This window comes from Schistocerca piceifrons, chromosome 2 (assembly GCF_021461385.2).
Source record: "Schistocerca piceifrons isolate TAMUIC-IGC-003096 chromosome 2, iqSchPice1.1, whole genome shotgun sequence".
In the NCBI taxonomy this organism is placed as follows: Eukaryota; Metazoa; Arthropoda; class Insecta; order Orthoptera; family Acrididae; genus Schistocerca; species Schistocerca piceifrons.
The window spans coordinates 138,035,782-138,053,344 of record NC_060139.1 but is presented as its reverse complement, the minus strand read 5'-3'; the positions used below and the strand labels follow the sequence as shown (position 1 = coordinate 138,053,344).

The 17,563-nt window shown below is 44.8% G+C and overlaps 1 protein-coding gene across 1 annotated transcript in view; it reads right to left on the bottom strand.

Annotated features, from left to right (window-relative positions):
* The window catches only part of LOC124777755 (cytochrome b5 reductase 4), a 335,055-nt gene that overhangs the window by 303,061 nt on the left and 14,431 nt on the right, over positions 1-17,563 (bottom strand). The gene's annotated exons all lie outside the window — the stretch shown is intronic.

Genomic DNA, 17,563 nt, shown 5'->3' with positions numbered 1-17,563 from the left:
GCCTCTGCTCGTTTCCAATGGAGGAAGGGAGGGTGATAGTGGGAAGTGCATGAAATTTACACAAAAATGGTGGCCTAAGTTGTTGGACATAGCAATTGGGTCCATGATGACATCATCTGCTACTGTCAGGCCAGAAATTGAGGAGTGGATCTTGGTCCCAGAGAGCCGTTGGAGGTTGGCCAACACGACAGAGGAAAGCATGGAACTGTGGAAAGAACTAGTGAACGAAATTAAGCTCACTTTTTTGCTATCACGAAGAATGCAACAACATTTTACACCCATCTGATTATAATGAATGCAGTTTACCATTGAAGAATGGCAGTTACAAACGCAGAGAGCACATCTTCGAGTGCAAATTGTGTCCCGGCATGCACCAAGGGACTGGGACACAGTGTGGTAAAGAGGAAGTGCGAGGAATGGAATGTTCTGAAGCAGTAAGGATAACATTTGAGAGTTATTCCACCTGGTCATCAGAACTAGGGAAATCTTCTTCTTCGAAGGTCCCCAGGGAGGAGTAAAGCCACCGGTTAGCCTTAGTAAGCTGCCATTTATGTGGGGTAGGGGTCAGCAAACGGGTAGCATACAAGAAATGGTCACTTTTGTAGGTTTCAGGAAGAATGGACCACGCAAGATGATGGGCAAGCTGGGCAGTGCAGAAGGATAAGTCCAGAAGTGTGCAAGGAGTCTGAAAGGAAGGTGGGTGGGTGCTCCAGCCATAAGGTAGAAGAGGTTGAGCTCATTAAAATCAGCCTAGAGGGCACCTCTCTGACAGGTCCTGGGAGAACCCCAAAGGGGATGATGTGCATTAAAGTTAACAAGTAGCAGAAATGGGGGAGGTAGCTGCACAATAAGCTGAAGTGACAGTGAATGACAGAGGGACAATAAATGGTACAGAGGGAAAAAGTCAACGGAGAAAGGAAGAAGTGAACTGCAACAGCTTGATGATGGGTAGTCAGGGAGATGGGCTGACTACGAATGTCATCCCGTATGAGCACCATGACACCCCCATGAGATGGAATATCGACCTCAGGGGAAGGTCAAAAGTAATCAGTAAGTAATGTGAAAGCTAAAATCTGTCTGAGGGCGCAATTTCATTTCCTGAAGGCAGAGTACAAGGGGATGCTGTGATGCTAAAAGCAGCTGTAAATCCTCTTTGTGGGACCGAAGGCCATGAACATTCCATTGGAGGACAGTCAGGAGGAGGAAGAGATGTAGGGGTCTCAACTCAACAGTCGACAAGTGACAGCCGGTGTGTAGTCGCTACTACAGGGCACAGAGGCAGGAGGATCCTGCTCCATGGGGTGCTTGTGTGGTCGGTCCATGGAGTCCAACGCTGAAAAACGGTTGGTGGTGTGCACTGGTGAGACAGAGGTCGGCCGGGCTAAGGTACTATGCGGCGACACCATCGAACAGGATCTTCGAGTTGGTGAAGGAGAAGAACATTTGCCTTTAGTGGACTTCTTTGAGCCTTTCCGGTTAGAGGAAGATTCGGGTGGTGTTTGGCTGGAGGGACGGAGGAAGTCTTCACAGGAGGGTGATGTAGTGCTGTTTGCAAAGACACTCGCATCGGTTGTTTAAAGTAACAGCCCATTAACGGCAAATTTTGCTGCACTGTCATAACGGATATGTCGTCATACATACCACATGAATTTTTGTGGTTGTTTCACACAGTGTTGCGTACCTGTTAGCAGTCACAACTCTATGCACACACCGCTGCTCTTGGTTGTTAAGTGAAGGCCACTGGCCGCTGCGTTGTTTGTGATGAGAGGTATTGCTTGAAATGTGGTAATCTCACCACATTCTTGACACTGTTGATCTCTGAATATTGAATTCCCTAATGATTTCTGAAATGGAATGTCCCATGCATTTAGGTTCGACTACCACTCCACATTTATCCCTTTTCATTTCCATCTTACAGTCATAATCATGTCGGCAACCATTTCATGTGAATCATCTGTGTGCAAATGACAGCTCTGCCAATCCAGTGTCCTTTCATACCTTGTGTACATGATACTACCTCCATCTGCATATCACTATTCTATGACTTTTGTCATCTCACTATATGTACCATCATAGTTTCTGGTCCTAAAACACAAAAGTAAAATTTTAAAAAGTAGACAGTTAACTGATCACAATTCTAACACAATGCCAGAATAATTATCTTCATTGAGTTGCTACAAAAAACGCACTCACAAAAGGGTTAAACCAAATATATACTAAGTTGGTTCACTTGGCCACAATCTGGAATGAGAGCATCAGCAAGACAAATACTGTAAAAGAAAATTTAGTTCCTCCATTACAGTTATAGCAACACATTGAAGCTAGTGTTTCCTTGCACAGTACGGAAGTTGACTGAAATAATTGTAAGAATAAAGTGAGATTGACACCTGGCACAGGATATCTTGTTTTATGAGGAGATTTAAAGTGGCTCATAAAATAATAACAAAATGCACACTGAACAGAAACATAACTTTTAAGAAACAATGGCATAAGTTACTCAGGTGAGTTAAGGGCACTTGAGTGTTTGTTTACAAAAGAGTAATAAGAATGAAGTATAAACTGCTTGAGTAATTGCTGCAACTGCTACAACCTAGAACAGTTGTGATGAAGCAGGCTGGGATATTTTTAATCCCCCTCATTTTACCATCTGCCTCCTTAAATTCATTTTTTCGATTTTAACTGATTACCATTAACAAACATGAGTATAATCTACATTTCAATGAAAGAGAAAGATTGGCCCTTAGTTTTAAAGAATATAACACGAGATCTAATTTTGTTCTTGGTTTTAGGTATGTAATTGATTTTCCAATTTATTTTGACTATTTCTAGTTAGTATCATTTGTTATAGGGTGAAATCAATAATTGTTTCATAACTTACATTCTATTGTTTACATATAAATAAATATAAATTCTGTAATAATTATAAGCATTTGGAGGAACAACTAATAGTATTCTTAAAGTATTTATTTAGCTCTATTCGAAAACATGTTAGCAAAGCCAGACCTTGGTTGGTTGGTTTAAAGGGGGGGAGGGGGGGGGGGAAGGGACCAAACTGCGAGATCATCGGTCCCTTGTTCCCAGTAGAACAATTACCCAAGGGAAAGAAGAAAACAAAGAAGACATTCATCACAATAACAGGAGAAAGGAAGAACCAGAAAAACGACAGGAGAACAACAAACACTACAATGGACAAAACAGGACAAGAAAACCACAGAGAGACGCAAGAAACAGCGAGAAGAGATTCAAAAAAAGAAAGCAGATACCCATGGCTGGCTGACCATGAGAATAAAATAAGACAAGCACGCCACTCTGCAACACATTAAAACCTCCACCCTAAAAGTCCTAGGGTGGAGTACACAGAGGGACAAAGAACACGCGATAAAACTCAGATAAAATGATAAAACACGCCTTCATGAATAAAATATAAACTAAAGCTGCTGTTGAGGCATTGTTGTCCAACACCGAAGGCAGGGTGCTGGGAAAGCTAAAAGTCCACCGCAGAGTGGCTAAAAGTGGGCAGTCCGGCAAGAGCCACAGCGACACTGAGGTGGGTCCTCACGACAGAGGAGATAACCATGTGTGAGCCACGTATGGCCAATGTGGTGCCAACAAAGGACAACTGATTCCCTGCAAGAAGCCCACAGGGAAGACTTCCACATATTCGCAGTCCCCTTAACAACACACAATTTGTTGTGCATACTGTTATGTCGCTCCATCTCCCAAAACCGAAAAACCTTGTGGTGTAAGACAGAATGCAGGTCAGTTTCAGAGATTCCCATCTCCAGGAGCAGTTTCTGCGTAGCCTGTTTGGTCAGCTTGTCATCAAGTTCGTTGGCTGGGATTCCGAAGTGTCCTGGGGTCCACACAACCACCACTGAACGACTGGACTGTTCCAGGGCAGAGGTGAACTCCTGGATGTTCGCTACCAAAGGATGGCAAATGTAACACTGGTCAATAGCTTGTAAGCTGCTCAAGGAGTCAGAACAGAGAAGTAACGACTCACCAGAACAGGAATGGATGTACCTGTTCAATATGGCCTCTGTGGACATAGGCGAAGCCAACATTATCATCAGCCATCAAGCCATAAGTGTAAACAACTTCAGAGCCATGGAACATGTCAAGAATTGAGAGAAAGAGACAACAGAGAGCAGCAGAGTTAACGGAGTCCTTAGAGTCATGCAAAAAGTCCAGACAAAGCTTCGGGTGAGATGTACACCACGTAGCTGTACATGAATGAACCTCAAACAGAGGTGGTAAACGGAAGGACTCCAGTTCGGAGAGAAGGCATTGCACATGAACCGCAATCATGAGCCCTGACTTGGGCTGCCAATGCAGGACATGAACTGCTGCGGATGGGAAAAGGAGATGGTAATTCGGATGCTGAGGAGAACTAAGAATGGGTGCAACATAACTGGTGAGCAGTTATGCATGCTGGATCCACAATGGCGGGGGGGGGGGGGGGGGGGGGAGACCCCAGCCTCACCCTAAAAGCTCCCATCACTAGGCGAATCCACAGAGGTGCACTCAGTCGAGTAAACGCAATGCTGAGGGTGCCGCCGAATCATAAACCAAACTCCCATAGTCAAAGCAAGATTGAACGAGGGCTCTGTAGAGCTGCAGCAGCATAGAACAATCTGCACCCCAGTTGCTGTTGCTCACGCAGTGGAGGGCATGGAGGAGCTGCCAGTACTTTTGCTTAAGCTGATGAAGGTGAGGTAGCCAAGTTAATCGGGTGTCAAAAACCAGTCCTAAGGATCGATATGTCTCCACTACAGTGAGTGGATCATCATTAAGATAAAGTTCTGGTTCCGCATGAATGGTACAAAGCTGACAGAAGTGCATGACACATGACTTCGCAGCTGAAAAAACTGGAGGCTGTGGGCTAGAGCCCAAGACTCAGCCTTGTGAATGACTCCCTGTAGGCTCCACTCCGCAACACCAGTATGGGAGGAGCAATACGAAATGCAGAAGTCATCTGCATATGGAGAAGGGGAGACCAATGGCCCTACAGCTGCTGCTAGGCCATTAATGACCAATAAAAATGGAGATACTCTCAATAAGGAGCCCTGCAGAACGCCATTCTCCTGAATACGGGGGAGGGGGGGGGGGGGGGGGCGGGGGCGCTATGAGAGGCACCAACTTGGATATGGAAAGTATGAAGCAACAAGAAGTTTCGGATAAAAATTGGGAGCGGGCCCTGGAGACCCCACTCATACAATGTGGCAAGGATATGATCTCGCCAGGTCATGTCGTATGCTTTATGTAAGTCAAAAAAGACGGCAACCAGGTGCTGGCATCTGGAAAAGGCTGTTCAGATGACAGACTCAAGGGACACAAGATTATTAGTGGTAGAGTGACTATCAATGGTAGAGCGACCCTGGCGGAAGCTGTCCTGACATGGAGCCAGTAGACCACAAGACTCCAGGACCCAACCCAACTGCTGACACACCATACGTTCCAGCAGCTCACAGAACGATGGTGAGGCTGATGGGCCGATAGTTATCGACATCAGGCGGATTTTTACTGGGTTTTAGCACCAGAATGATGGAGCTCTCCCACCACTGCAATGGAAAGACGCCATAGCACCAGATCCGGTTGAATATGACAAGAACATGTCGCTTGTAGTTAGATGAGAGATGTTTAATCATCTGACTGTGGAACCGGAGGAGCTGCATCGGGGCAATGTGCAAGGGCGCTGAGGAGCTCCCACTCTGTAATGGGGGTGTTATAGGGTTCACTGTGGTGTGTAGCGAACCAGAGGACTTTCTCTTCCATCTGCCATTTGAGGGTGTGAAAGGCTGGGGGGTAGGTCTCCGATTCAGAGACTCGATCGAAGCGCTCGGCAAAGCGCTCGGCAAAGCGCTCGGCAAAGCGCTCGGCAAAGCGCTCGGCAAAGCGCTCGGCAAAGCGCTCGGCAAAGCGCTCGGCAAAGCGCTCGGCAAAGCGCTCGGCAAAGCGCTCGGCAAAGCGCTCGGCAAAGCGCTCGGCAAAGCGCTCGGCAAAGCGCTCGGCAAAGCGCTCGGCAATCGCGCCTGCGTCGGTAGAGGGCACACCATTGATGTTAATGCCAAGGACACCTGTTATGGCTGGTATCCCAAAAGACGTCTGATCTTCGTCCAGACTTGGGAAGGTGACGTATGGCACCCAATGGTCGACACGTACCTCTCCCAACACTGCTGTTTCCGTCATTTTATAAGCAGGCGAATGCGAGCATGGAGACACTTATGGGCTATTAGGTGCTCTATTGAAGGGTGCCACTTATGTCGCTGTATTGCTTGCCTCATCAACTTCCGGTGACCACCAAGGGACTGTCTTTTGCTGGGGGCACCCTAGACAATGAGGGATCACGTTTTCTGCTGCAGAAATGATAGTTGTAGTGACCTGCTCAATCACAACATTGATGCCACCATATGGGGGAGATTCAGCGGTGACAGCAGTGGTGAAGGCTACCCAGTCTGCCTTGTTTAAAGCTCATCTGGGTAGGCATCTGTGCGCATGATGCCGGTGGAATGACAGGAAGATGGGGAAGTGGTCACTACCACACAGGTCGTCATATGCTCTCCAGTGGATAGATGGGAGAAGTCCTGGGCTGCAAATTGATAATACAATGGCCGAGTGATTATCATGAGCCACACTGAAATGTATGGCAGCCCCATTATTTAAAAGGCAGAGGGCGATTTGCGACAGTAAGTTTTCAACATCTCTGCCACAGCCAATAAGCATGGTGCTACCCCACAAGGAGTCATGGGCGTTAAAATCTCCCAAAAGTAAGAAAGTTTTAGCGAGTTGATCAATCAGTGCAGCCAATACATTCAGGGGTACCGCATCATCTGGAGGGAGATATATGTTGCGTCATCTGTATCCTGACAGCCACAGTTTCAAGACGAGTTTGAAGGGGCAGAGGTTCACTGAGTACCGAGTTCAGGACATAAACACAAACTCCACCTGACACACTATTATATTCACTACAGTTCTTGTAACATCCCCTGTAACTGTGAAGTGCAGGGGTCCACATTGCGGGGAAGGCAATGCAGAAAGCAGGCGTAAAGCTTAACAGTTGCCGTGGCTCTGCCAGGTAGTGGAAAAAACTGCCACAATTTCACTAGAGGATGACGTGATCGTGAGACTGGGAAGGCATGAAACACTCAATGAGGCAGTCTACGCCTCAGGGTCACCTGCTGCCACAGACTTATTTCCTGAACAGGCTATATCCATTGTGTCTGAGGCTCTGGCGAGATCTAGGTCCTCAGAAGATGCCAGAATCTTCACCTCATCCTCAAACGCAAAGCTTGTAGGCGGTGATGGTGTGGGTGCCACCGCAATTCCTTTGGTTTTGGGGGTTTTCTTTCTAGATTTCTCTTGCTGTTCCTTGGGTTTCCCTGGCTGGGAGGGCTTCACTGATTCCATCTCCGAGACAGAGGATGATCGTGAAGCCCTACGACCAGCTGCTTTTGGGCACTTCAGCCACTGGCGGGTGTCATCTTTCCCATTACCAGAAACCTGGGAAGGGAGTGACCCAAAGGGATCCTTCCTAGCAAGTGGAGCCGAAGAAGACTTACGCTTCTCTGGCTGAGAAGTGGGGACTGGTGTCCCTGATGGTTGGGGGATAGTTCTCCCTAGGTAGGGTATGGGAGCAACAGGGAGGGAAGTGCCCCCCACCCTCAAGGGGGCAACTGTAGTCTTCCGGCTCTGAGAGCTGACTAGAACTCACAGAACTGATGGGGCTACAACTGTTCTCATAGCGGCGGCATAAGAGGAGGTCATAGCCACAGAATGCAGGTGCTCAAATTTCCTCTTAGCTTCAGTGTAGATCAGTTGGTCCAGGGTCTTGAATTCCATGATTTTCCTTTCTCGCTGTAAAATTCCGCTGTCTAGTGAGCAAGGGGAAAGATGCTCTCCACAGCTGACACAGATGGGAGGCGGGGCACAAGGAGTATTGGGATGGGATGGACGTCCACAATCTCGACAGGTGATGCCGGAAGTACAGTGGGAAGACATATGACCGAACTTCCAGCATTTAAAGCACCACATTGGGAAAGGGATATATGGCTTGACATCACAGCGATAGACCGTCACCTTGACCTTCTCAGGTAATGTGTCACCCTCGAACACCAAAATGAAGGCACTGGTGACAACCTGATTATCCCTCAGAACCCAATGGACGTGCCGGACGAAATGGATTCCTCGTCACTCTAAGCTGGAGCACAGCTTGTCATCATACTGCAAAAGAAGGTTCCTGTGGAATATAATACCCTGGACCATATTTAGGCTCTTATGAGGTATGGTGGTAAAGGAAACATCCCCCAGTTTGTCACAAGTGAGTAATGCCCGTGACTAGTCAGAGGATGCTGTTTTTATTAAGACTGACCCTGATTGCATTTTGATTAAGCCTTCCACCTCCCCTATGGGGAGTTAATAGGCAAGCATTAGCAGAGCGATCCCTGTGTAGTCAGGAGGCTACAACCAATAGGGTATGTGGTGGCCCCATAACAACGGACTGGCTACTGTACTGGATATGAGGTGCGAAGAATTCCATGGTCATCGTCAGTGCAGAAAAGACACTGCATAGTGGATGGAGGAAAATGCACCCAGGAAGGTGTCCTCGCCCAAGAGATGGAGGATGAGTGGGCGTGCAATGCTGTGACGAGAAAGTAGGCTAAAGATCTCAATACATGATGGGCATGATGCACCACGTACGGCACCCTTCCCCAATTAGATTGCTCTTCAGGAAAATTTTGAAAAATGGAGGTCAAACCCTACAGGGGACCATCACATAAAGGCCAAAAGGTGAGAGACTCCTTTTAGTCGCCTCTTACGATAGTTAGGAATACCTAGGGCCTATTCTAACCCCCGGGCCCACAGTGGGCAAAGCCAGACCTTAATTAAATTCAAATTAATTAAGTTTTGTCAAAAGTATTGTTTATGTAATTAAATTTGTTAATTTCATGAAGTAAACAAATAATTCGGCTGAACCCTTGTAGTAGAAGAAACTGTTAAAAAGACGTAACTTTTCAATGTAGCCAGTTAATTTAATGAGTTAAGTTTTAATTGCAATTTCTGTAAATTAAGCTTCAAAGTGTAGTTTCAGCACCTATTATTGTGATGATATATAAGGGCCCGATCTATGGCCATGAGTCAGTCAGTCCATGGCAGAGTTTCAGATGAGGAACCTGTGTTGGTTAGAATGACAACAATGTATCAACTTAACAGTGAAATAAGTGTAACACCAATAGGCCACGTGTTAATGCAATGACAGTGCATGTTTCCATACATACCTGATTGTTCCAAAAGAATTGTGAACTTTGTGGATATGTTTTTACTGATCGTAGATGTTTAACAGTAAACTATAGTAGCAGTACGTGTAGATTTGCCTGCAAACTAGTAATGAGGCTTATCGAAAGTTGAACAATAGTGCACTGGCTATACAGGGTGTTACAAAAAGGTACGGCCAAACTTTCGGGAAACATTCCTCACACACAAATAAAGAAAAGATGTTATGTGGACATGTGTCCGGAAATGCTTAATTTCCATGTTAGAGCTCATTTTAGTTTCGTCAGTATGTACTGTACTTCCTCGATTCACCGCCAGTTGGCCCAATTGAAGGAAGTAATGTTGACTTCGGTGCTTGTGTTGACATGCGACTCATTGCTCTACAGTACTAGCATCAAGCACATCAGTACGTAGCATCAACAGGTTAGTGTTAATCACGAACGTGGTTTTGCAGTCAGTGCAATGTTTACAAATGCGGAGTTGGCAGATGCCCATCTGATGTATGGATTAGCACGGGGCAATAGCCGTGGCGCAGTACGTTTGTATCGAGACAGATTTCCACAATGAAGGTGTCCTGACAGGAAGACATTCGAAGCAATTGATCGGCATCTTAGGGAGCACAGAACACTCCAGCCTATGACTCACGACTGAGGAAGACCTAGAACGACGAGGACACCTGCAATGGACAAGGCAATTCTTCATGCAGTTGACGATAACCCTAACGTCAGCGTCAGAGAAGTTGCTGCTGTACAAGGTAACTTTGACCATGTCACTGTATGGAGAGTGCTACGGGAGAACCAGTTGTTCCCGTACCATGTACATCGTGTGCAGGCACTATCAGCAACTGATTCGCCTCCACGGGTACACTTCTGCAAATGGTTTATCCAACAATGTGTCAATCCTCATTTCAGTGCAAATTTTCTCTTTACAGATGAGGCTTCATTCCAACGTGATCAAATTGTAAATTTTCACAATGAACATGTGTGGGCTGACGAGAACCCGCACGCAATTGTGCAATTACGTCATCAACACAGATTTTCTGTGAATGTTTAGGCAGGCATTGTTGGTGATGTCTTGATTGGGCCCCATGTTCTTCCCCTATGCTCAATGGAGCACATTATCATGATTTCATACGGGATACTCTACCTGTGCTGCTAGAACATGTGCCTTTACAAGTACGACACAACATGTGGTTCATGCACGATGGAGCTCCTGCACATTTCAGTCGAAGTGTTCGTACGCTTCTCAACAACAGATTCGGTGACCAATGGACTGGTGGAGGCGGGCCAATTCCATGGCCTACACGCTCTCCTGATCTCAACCCTCTTGACTTTCATTTATGGGGTCATTTGAAAGCTCTTGTCTACACAACCCCGGTACCAAATGTAGAGACTCTTCGTGTTCGTATTGTGGACGCCTGTGATACAATACGCCATTGTCCAGGGCTGCATCAGCGCATCAGGGATCCCACGCGACGGAGGGTGGATGCATGTATCCTCGCTAACGGAGGACATTTTGAACATTTCCTGTAACAAAGTGTTTGAAGTCACGCTGGTACGTTCTGTTGCTGTGTGTTTCCATTCCATGATTAATGTGATTTGAAGAGAAGTAATAAAATGAGCTCTAACATGGAAGTAAGCGTTTCCGGACACATGTCTACATAGCATATTTTCTTTCTTTGTGTGTGAGGAATGTTTCGTGAAATTTTGGCCGTACCTTTTTGTAACACCCTGTATATAACTGTTTGTTATTGGGGGGTTGCGAAAGTAAAAGACTGTGATACACAACTGTGCACTTGTTGGCCACAATATTTACCGTAGTCAGTGTCCAAATTACAAATCCCATTTTTCAGCAGTGTAGCAACGCAGTACGTCGACACCGAGGACAACAAAGAAAATAAACCAGGCGGAACCACTACATAGTTCACTCCACAGAGACTGAAACAAGTGTGTAGGTTGAATGATACCCTATATAAGTTGGTGCGAGAAGTTATTATTATTGTGAAAAGCATTGACTTTGGTAATAATTAAAAGTATATATACTGTTCCTGAATACTGAATATTGAAAACCAATGAAAGGATATTTTTCTACAAGTTGGGGCACAGAATGTCAGAGTTTTGAACATGGCAGGGAAGCTAGAAAATAAGAGAAGAGAAATGCTAAGGCTCAAGCTAAATTTAGTGATAGTCAGCGGATTGGAGTAGAAGGAAGGTAAGGATTTCTGGTCAGACGAATGTAGGGTAATATCAACAGCAGCTGAAAATGGTACAACGGGCCTACGGTTCATTATGAATAGGAAGGTGGGTCAGATAGTGAGTTGCTGTGAACAGTTTAGTGACAGGGTTGTTCTCATCAGAACTGACAGCCAACCAACACCAACCATGGTAGTTCAAGTACATGTTACCAATGTCACAAGCTGAAGATGAAGAGAGAGATAAAGTATGTGAGGATACTGAATGGGTATCAGTACATAAAGGGAGATGAAAATCTAATAGTCATGAGGGCTAGAATGCAGTTGTAAAGGAAGGAATAGAAGAAAGGGCTACGGGAGAATATGGGCTTGGTATTCGGAATGAGAGAGCAGAAAGACTAATTGAGTTCTGCAATAAATTTCAGCTAGTAATAGCAAATACTCTGTTCAATAATGACAAGAAGACACTAATAACTTATCCACTGAGCACCCGTAAGTTCCATCACAAGAGGAGGAGCTACACTTGGAAAAGGCAAGCTATATGAGAAGATTTAAGTTAGATTACAGCTTGGTATGGCAGAGATTCTGAAATCAGATACTAGATTGAAAGAGCATATCCAGGAGCACATTTAAATTCAGATCACAATGTAGTAGTGATGAAGAGTAGGCTGAAGTTCAAGAGGCAAGCCAGGAAGAATCAATGTGAAAAGAAGTGTTATAAGAATGTACTAAGGCATGAAGAGAGACACTAAGTTTTCTAAGGAACAGCTGAGTAGGCACTTCAGTTGAACAGGAATGGATGTCTTTAAGAACGGCAGTCACAGAAGTTGGAAAAAAAACATGGTTACAAAGAAGGTAACAGAGAAGAAACAATGGGTAACAGAAGAAATATTTCGGCTGACTGATGAAAGAAGGAAATACAAAAATGTTCAGGAAAAGTCAGGAATACAGAAATACAGGTCAAAAAAAGGGTTCAAATGGCTCTGAGCACTATGGGACTTAACATCTGAGGTCATCAGTTCCCTAGAACTTAGAACTACTTAAACCTAACTAACCTAAGGACATCACACACATCCATGCATGAGGCAGGATTCGAACCTACGACCATAGCGGTCGCGCGGTTCCAGACTGAAGTGCCTAGAACTGCTCGACCACCCCAGCCAGCAATACAAGTCACTTAGGAATGAAATAAACAAGAAGTGCAGGGAAGCTAAAGTGAAATGGTTCCACGAAAAATGTGAAGAAATCAAAAAAACACATGATTGTCAGAAGGACTGACTCAGCATAAAGAAGAGTCAAAATAACCTTCAGTGAAATGAAGAGCAAGGGTGATAACATTAAAAGTGCAATGGAATTCCACTGTTAAAATGCAGATGAGAGAGTGGATAGGTGGAAAGAGTACACTGAAGGCGTCTCTGAGGGAGAAGACTAGTCTGATGTGATAGTGGAAGAACCAGGAGTTGATATAGAAGAGAGAGGGGATTCAGTATTAGAATCAGAATTTAAAAGAGCTTTGGGTGACTTAAGATCCAATAAGGCACCTTGGATAGCCTACATTCATCAACACTGTAGGAAAAGACATAATGCTACTTACTGTAAAGAAGACACATCAAGCCGCAGGCAGGCACAATTTGAAAGACACTTACATAAAGCTTTTGGCAACAGCTTTCATCAGTAAAAGAGAGACACACACCATTCATACACACAAGCAAGCACACCTCATGTACACTTGACCACCAACTCCAGCATCTTGGGCAGGAATGCAACTATCACGTAGAAAGCAAGCAGCAATCTGGATGGAGCGGGGAAGGAAAGGGATAGATGTGTACAGGTGGGGAGAGAAACGAATGCTGTCTGGTGGTGTGCCAACATGCACAGCATCAGGAGCTTGTGGAGCAAGGAGATGGAGAAAAAAAGGAGCAACACAGGAGAGGAGCAGGTAAAGATGGGTGGATGTATTGGCAGAGGGCAGGAAAAAAAAAACAGGATGGGAGATGAGAATGGGGAGATCATAGTAATTGGTAATCAAAGCCCTGGCAAGAGATATGGTTCAGTGATTCCAGTCTGGTGTGGTACAAAGAGATGAAGGGGACGCTTCTTTGTGGCTGGTTCTTGGGGATGGTGGGAGTATATGAGTATGAGGGAAATGGCACAGGAGACCTGTTTGCGGACTAGGTCTGCGGGATAGTGCCTGTATTTGAAGACCTTGATGAGACCCTCAGCATCCTGATCAAGGAAGTTTTTGTCACTGGAGATACCCCGTCTCCAAGTGGCCAGGCTGTATGGGAGGTATTTTTTGGTTTGAAAGGAATGACAGCTGTCAAAATGCAGGTACTGTTTGTTGGTTGTGGCTTTATTGTGAATAGTGGTGCAGATGGAGCCATCAGAGAGGAGGAGATCAACATCTAGGAAGGTGGCATGCTAGGTTGAGGAGGACTATGTGAAGCAGATGGGAGAGAAGGTGTTGAGGTTCTGGAGGAATGAAGATAGGGTGACTTGGCCTTGAGTCCAGATCATGGAGATATCATCAATGAGCCTGAACCAGGCTAGGATTTGATGTTTTGGGCGGCTAGAAAGGTCATCTCTAGCTGGTTCATAAAAAGGTTGGCATAGGAGGGTGCCATGCAGGCAGAAATACAGCCATGGACACCTGCATGGCACCCTCCAATGCCAACCTATTTATGGGCCATCTCGAGACCTCCCTAGCCTCCCAAAACACCAAACCCCTAGCCTGGCTCAGATTTATTGATGATATCTTCTTGATCTGGGCTCAGGGCCAAGACACCCTACCTTCATTCCCGCACAACTTCACACCTTCTCTCCCATCCACTTAAATGGTCGTCCTCAATCCAGCGTGCCATCTTCCTAGATGTTGACCTATTCCTCTCTGATGGCTCCGTCCGCACCTCTGTCTACATTAAACCCACCAACAGTACCTGCATTTTGAAGGCGGTCATCCCTTTACACCAAAAAATCCCTCTCATGCAGCCTGACCACCTGGGGACAGCATATCTGCAGTGACATCAGTATGCTGAGGGTCTCACCAAGACCTTCACACACAGGCACTATTACCCAGACCTAGTCTGCAAATAGATCTCCCATGCCATTTCTCCTCCCTTCATCAACCAGTACCAACCCGGACTGGAAAAACTGAACTACATCTTTTGTCAGGGCACTGAAATGAGGGACATCCTACCTGTGATACCTCCCATCTACCCTAATGTGGTATTCTGTGGCCGACCCAACCTCCACAACATCCTAGTCCATCCCTATGCCATTCCCAATCCCAGCACCCTGCCGCAACGATCATATCCCTGTGGAAGGCTCAAGTGCCAAACTTGCCCAATCCTCCTACCCAGCAATTCCTATTTCAATCCTGTCACAGCTTCATTCTACCCCATCACAGGCCAGGTGACCTGTGAAAGCAGCTATGCCATTTACCAGCTCTGCTTCAATCATTGCTCAGCTTTTTATATTGGTACAACTACCAACCAGCTGTCCACCAGCTTTAACAGCCACCACCAAATAATGGCAAAGAGCAAAGTAAGGCATCCATCCTGTGGCACAGCATGCAGATGAAAATAAAACAATAGATTTCACTGGATGCTTCACTACAGCTTTCCTGAACTGTGCAGATGGAAGTTATCCTTACAACACATTCTCTGCTCCCAACCTGTGGTAACATACTGTCCCCACACCTTCCATCCAACAGTTTCCACCCCCTCTGTCCTATCATTTCCTTCCCATTCTCATCTCCTAACTTGTTTATTTGCTGTCCTCTACCAATGCATCCACCCATCTTTGCCCACTCATCTTCTATTTTGCTCCTTTTTTCCTAACCTCCCTGATCCACAACCTCCTGACACTGCACCTGTTGGCACTCTAATCCATGCACACTCTACCAGACAGCATTCGTTTATCTCTCCACCCATACAATACTATACCTTCCCCTTCCCCACTCCATCCAGATTGCTGCTTGCGTCCCAGATGATAGTTGAATTCCAGCCCAACATACTGGAGTTGGCGGTCAAGTGTGCATGAGGTGTGCTTGCTTGTGTGTATGAATGGTGCCTGTTTCTCTTTTATTGACAAAGACTGTGGCTGAAAGCTTTGTGTGAGCGTCTTAACTGTGCATGTCTGCAACTCCACCATATCTTCTTTATGGTAAGTAGCAATATGTCTTTTCCAACATTGTTGATATTCCTAACGGAGTTTCCAACGGTCCATAAGAATTTCTAAAATCATTAGGGGAAGTGGCAACAAAATCACTATTCACATTGGTGTTTAGAATGTATAAGTCTGGCAATATGCCATCTACCTTTCAGAAAAATATCATCCAGACAATTCAGAAGACTGTAAAATCTGACACGTGCAAGAATTATCAAACAGTCAGCTTAACAGCTCATGCATCCAAGTTGCTGACAAGAATAATATACAGAAGAATGGAAAAGAAAATTGAGGATGTGTTAGATGACGATCAATTTGGGTTTAGGAACAGTAAAGGCACCAGAGAGGCACTTCTGATGTTGCGGTTGATAATGGAAGCAAGGGAAAAAAAATCATCTAGAGACATTCAAAGGATCTGTCAACCTGGAAAATGTGTCTGACAATGTCACAAGGTGGAAGATGCGCAAAACTCTGAGGAAAATAGGGATAAACCATGGAGAGTTGGGTAATATACAACATGTATAAGAGCCAACAGGAAATAATATGAGTGGAACACCAAGAACAAAATGCTCGGATTGAAAACGGAGTAAGATAGGAATGTAGTCTTTCACCCCTATTGTTCAATCTATACCTCAAACAAGCAGTGATGGAAATGAAAGAAAAATTCAAGAGTGGAATTAAAATTCAAGGTGAAAGAATATAAATTATACAATTTCCTGATGAAATTGCTATCCTCAGTGAAAGTGAAAAACAATTACAGGATCTGCTGAATGGAATGAATAATCTAATGAGTACAGAATTTGGACTGAGAGTCAACTGAAGAAAGATGAAAGTTATTGAGAAGTAGCAGATATAATGACAGTGAGAAACTTAACATCAGGACTGATGGTCACGAGGTAGATGAAGTTACGGAATTCTAGTACCTAGGCAGCAAAATAACCAACGACGGATGGAGCAAGGACAACATCAAAAGCACATTAGCACTGGCAAAAAGGGCATTCCTGGCCAAGAGAATATACTAGTATCAAACATAGGCCATAATTTGAGGAAGAAGTTTCTGGGAATATATGTTTGGAGCACAGCATTTATGGCTGTGGGAAAATCGGGACAGAAGAGAATTCAAGCATTTGAAATGTGGTGCTACAGATGAATGTTGAAAATAAGGTGGACTGATAAGGTAAAAAATGAGGTTTTGTGCAGAATTGGAGAAGAAAGGAATATGTGGAAAACACTCACAAGGAGAATGGGCTGGATGATACGACATTTGTTAAGACATCAGGGGATGATTTCCATGGTACTGGGGGCAACATTAGAGGAAGACAGAGATTGGAATACATCCAGAAAATAATTGAGGACATAGGTTGCAAGTGTTACTTTAAGATTAAGAGGTTGGCACAAGTGAGCAATTTGTGGGGGGCTGCATCAAACCAGTCAGAAGGCTTGTGTCGCCACGTAAAGTAAAGGCTTAGTGTCACTTTTCCTCCCATGTAGCCATTACTCTTTTTATTGGTAATGGTAGCTGTGTTAGCTAAACATGACAGCTTTGCATCCAACTTTCCTTCTTTTTCAATGATATTTCTTATGTGGCAAAAAAAAATTCTGACAGATCTGTAACCAATACGTTCAAACCAAAATACTTGTTGCACGTGTTGATTTACTGATTTACACTTTCATCTGACTAAGATGTTCACTTACTATTCTCACAGTTTATCTTCATAATCTTAAGAACAGAATCAGTTTATTCAGTTACATGCGTGTTACTGAATTATTACCGTGTAGAGAGGAACACATCCCAAGCAACACACAAAGTCAAACAGTGATCTCTAGTGACTTCAAATGGGTTCAAATGGAAAGACAGATTCTACGACTACAAGAAGAACTGTAAAATCAGATTAGTGGTCTCCAAACTCAATTTGCAACAAGCAGTGACATTAA